Source organism: Piliocolobus tephrosceles, chromosome 7 (genome assembly GCF_002776525.5).
Source record: "Piliocolobus tephrosceles isolate RC106 chromosome 7, ASM277652v3, whole genome shotgun sequence".
Classification (NCBI taxonomy): domain Eukaryota; kingdom Metazoa; phylum Chordata; class Mammalia; order Primates; family Cercopithecidae; genus Piliocolobus; species Piliocolobus tephrosceles.
In genome coordinates, this window is record NC_045440.1 from 89265711 (window position 1) to 89270588 (window position 4878).

At 32.1% G+C, this 4878-nt stretch overlaps 1 pseudogene; it reads left to right on the forward strand.

Moving 5' to 3' along the window:
- The first annotated feature begins 357 nt into the window (after nt 1-357).
- LOC111549691 lies at nt 358-1389 on the forward strand (annotated as a pseudogene).
- Nucleotides 1390-4878: the final 3489 nt, after the last annotated feature.

The window sequence follows — 4878 nt, forward strand, 5'->3', positions numbered from 1 at the left end:
AGCAATTCCTTTGGGTATATACCCATACCATTGCTGGGTATATACCCAAAGGAATATAAATCACTCTATTGTAAAGACATATGCACATGTATGTTCATTGCAGCACTATTCACAATAGCAAATACTTGGAATCAACCTAAATACCCATCAATGATAGATCAGATAAAGAAAATTTAGCACATACACACCATGGAATACTATGCAGCCATAAAAAAGAATGAGATCAGCAGCCACGGCTGCTGGGCGTGGAGAGTGAGTGGCCAGCGCCCGCTGGTGACTGCTCCAGGGCTTCTCCCCTCCTGGACCAGGGGCTGTTCGAAAGCGCATCCTCCACTCGCACTGCTTGTTGGGCTCATGATGAAGCGCTTGAGCTCTGTGCAGTGGAAAATGCCGTATGTTTGCGACAGAGGTGAAAGAGGAGACTTCCGCCAAAAGGGAACATCAGATCAGCCATAGCTTTGGGCTCTACTAGATAGAAAGCGCAACAAACAAGTTGAAAAAAGATTTTAAAATTTTCTACATTCAAATGAAAACCCAAAATATATATTTTGAACGTTGAAGAGGAGTTCAAACCGGCTCTGGACTCCAAACCTTGCTGGATACCAGAGCAAAGGAAATAGAACAAATAAATTGGAGCCCAGTGCCTAATGAAAATAGATACATTCCTGATTGGGTACCAGTAGAGAAAAACAACAAACAGTATTGCTGGCATTCCTCTGTAGTTAATTATGAATTTGAAATTGCCCTGGTAGTAAAACATCATGCTGATGATTCTGGACTTTTGGAAATTACTGCAGTGCCACTATCAGATCTCTTGGAACAAACACTGGAGCTCATAGGAAAAAATATCAATGGAAACCCATATGGGTTAGGGAGCAAGAAACATCCATTACATCTTCTTCTACCTCATGGAGCATTTCAAATAAGAAATCTACTTTCATTGAAGCACAATGATCTCTTGTCTTGGTTTGAAGGTTGCAAAGTGGATAAAATTGAAAGAATAGTATGGCATCGCAGTGATGGCTGTTTAATAAAGGTGCTGGACATACACAGTCAACAAAACAAGGTGTCTGCCTTCATGAAGCTCACATTCTAATGGGGAAGATAGAAAATAAACAAATGTGTAACATGTCAGGACAAGAACAGCTATAAAAAAAAAAACAAAAAAAAACAGGGTCCATCATCATCATCTTGGCTTATGCTGATCAATTCAAGATACTTACATGAATTCAAGAGTAGTTATTATCAACATGAACCTGAACAAATGTGACTCTGCCTTTGATATTAACTGTTTATTTAATCATTTTTCAAAAGTAGATAATCAGAAATTTGCTAGACTCAAAGATATAATATTTGATGTATAAAATGCAAATAAAATTAGTTTATTATCATTATATTTTAATCTCGAATATTCTACCATGTTTAAGAATATCACAAATTCCTGTTCATTGTGAAACATCAATTTGTCTTCTACCATTTGTGAAGAAATGAATTTTCCAGTTTCAAATACCTATTTAAAATTTTATTAAAAACCAGCAAATTAATTTTAATCTCTAGCCATAAAAACATAAGTAACAGTAAGCTCCTAAGCTTGTACAAAGGCTGGATTCTCTCCACTATAATTGAATGGTAATTTAAATACAATTAAACCAAGAATTTAATGTCACTAATTTTCAAAATTAAATAGTTTAAGCTCAATTTGATTTTGCTAGATATTTAACAAAACATATGGCTCAACTTCATAACCTATATGTGTGTATGTCTACATCTGTATTTATATATATCATAGTTAGGATTTGAGAATCTTAACATTTTAAATATTAAAATTGCTGAATTTACCTTCATACTCTTTAAAAAACTTAAAACATTATGAATGTAGAGAAATTCACCAGAGCTCATTGCCTATTTGATGGCCATAACTTATTCTAAGTCTTCAAATATATACTTTTATAGTAAGTTGAAAATTTCATGTAATTTTATTTATTAAGAATTCCAATTTAAGTGTAAAGGTACAAGGTAGTGAGAAGGAAACACTACACCTCAGAGAATTGCTTATTTCCTGGTGGATTTTAACATGTAAAGTAAATAAATATTTAAATGAAACAAAGTTTATAGGTGACCTTTAGTAAGTGAGGAAATTAACAGGACTTTCTTCTTCATCTTCAAACTCTTCAGAAGCAGCAACAGGGCTAGTTAATTCAACTCCCAACTGTTCTGAAAACTGTTTTTTTCTTTTTCTTTATTTTTTTAACCTTCTCTTCTAAGGGAATATTGTTCTTCACTTCTTCCTTGTAATTATACTTAAGATCTTCAATTTCTTTGGAAAATGAAGGATGAAAATTTTGGAGTTCTCTTTTCAGCTTTTTATACCCTTCTAATAGAAACATTATCTTTAAAAGTTGCATATAGGAAATATACATATTTTAGGCTTAAACTAAGAGATTTCTGTAAATATAAAGGCCAACATATTCCTGAATGGTCAAATACAGCTATAAAAGCAGAAGTATTAAGATTTTTGTTTGTTCCATTGTACAGTGTAAATAACTAAGTTGTTAACTGTCAAGTCCAATCATCTATTCTGTAAGTTGTGTTCTAATCTTTGACTAAAATTTATCAACTCTTATAAGGGGATTTAATCTTTCTCTAAAAGCACATAAGATCCTCTCAATAGAGCAATCAGTCAAGAAGATTTTGTGATTCATAACATTGAAACTAGTCTGGTTAAGAATTTTGGTTTAGACTTCATTTATATTTTCATTACAAATATCTAATTTTTAATGAATAATGATCAACTTTTTATAAAGTTATTAGTATGATCAGGGAAACCTTTGGGACTTCTGCCAGTTAGGCATATGGAAAAGAGAGAATTCAAGCCTTAGTGACTGTTTAGAGTCACTAGCTAATGGTGATCACTAGCTAATGCTTATATCCATGCTTTTTTGTCCTGTTTACAGTCTTCAAGGTGGGAAAACATAGCAAATATATTTTTTAAGGGAACTATAACCTTAAGATTCCTGAAAAGAATTTCAAAACAAATTAAAGACAATGTTGCCAATGTGACCCAAAACTTAAGAACATACTAATGGCATATATTTGTTAAATTTAAAAAATAAATTTACTATTTAATCCTAAAAAAAACTGAGATCATGTCCTTTGCAGGGACATGAATGGAGCTGAAGGCCATTATCCTAGGCAAACTAATGCAGGAACAGAAAACCAAATACCCATGTTCTCACTTATAAGTGGGAGCTAAATTATGAGAACGCATTGACACACAGCAGGCAACAACACACACTGGGGCCTATCAGAGGGTGGAAGGTGGGAAGAAGGAGTGAATCAGGAAAAATAACTTATGGGTACTAGGCTTAATACTTGGGTGATGAAATGATCTGTACCAAAAACCCCTGTACCAAAAATTTACCTGTGTAACAAACCTGCACGTGTACTCCTGAACTTAAAGTAAAAGTTAAAAAAAAAATCCTAAATTAAGTATTCAAATTATGAAGCTAGAAAATGAATAGTAAAAATAAAGAAAAGGCAACTGGAAGGTATAAAGTATGAAATAGATAGAAACACAAAGAGATAAATATACTAAAAACCTGAAGATCACCACTTTTTAAATATTAAAAGATATAAATCAATTATAGCTGTCAAAATGATGTTTGACTATAAAACTTTTGTAACATCATGTGCCAGTAAGTATGAGAATACAGATTTTTCCCAGCAAAATATAAGCAATTAAATTGATCCCAGAAATGAATAAAAACTTGAATAATCTAAGAACCACAGAAGAAATCAGAAAGTGATTAAAAGGTATATTATTTTAAATGCACCGAAGCCATATGATATTTTACTGAGATATAAAAAGGCCTTAAACTATATATTTCAACATTTTAAAACAATGTAGACTGTAGGAAAGACAAAAATGATTGGTTATGTTATGTTAATTGATATAAAATCTTATTTAGTGTAGTAAGTAAAGTACATATTAAGTTAGGTAAAAGATTGAAATATTAGCAAATTAAGTCCAGTGGTATATTCTGAGTGCTACTTCTCGTGCATAGGACTGTGTTTGGCACACATTAAGTGATCTATAAGTATTGGTTGATTAAAAAATAAACCTTTAATTTATTGGAATATGAGCAGTAGCCACATATGATTATTAGAAAGCATATTATCTGCAAAGAAAGTTTTACAATTTAGTGTTGGTATAATCACACATTTATGATTATGTCAGTTTATATGTAAACATATAGAAAATTATTGAAGGATACATACCAAGTTATTAAAATTAGGTACAGGATACATGTTCAATGAGTATGTATTATTTTAGTTCTTAAACATGTAGTAACATAATTTTAAAAAATTACTATTTGGAAAAAACTTATGACTAGATAATTGACTCCAGATAGAGAATACAGAGTTGCAAGAGCAGTGAGCTGAGGAAAGAGCCCTAGACATATTACTGGTGAGACTAGCCGACTATTATCTGCAACTTATGTGTAATTTTTCTGGTTCTTAACTCAATATATAATACACATTTTGTCAAGCTTGAAATTCTGAGTTTTTTCACTTTTAAAAATACCTTATCCAATAAATAACCAAATTCTGTCATAGTTACTTCTTAAATATTCTCAAAGTCATTCATCTTTCCTTTTCATTGCCTCTGCCCTGCCTTAACACACAATTCATACTTTTCGGTCCTATTTTACAACCTCTGCAAAGATTTCAATTTTGTCTTCCTCTCATGCATTTTCTGAACCATAGTCATAAGTTTCCTTATATTAAGTCTGAAATAGAACTCTTGATATTTTGCCCCAGGCACATTATAGCTCCTGTCTTCTTCAATTCAGTAAGTGATTCTACCATCCACTCAGT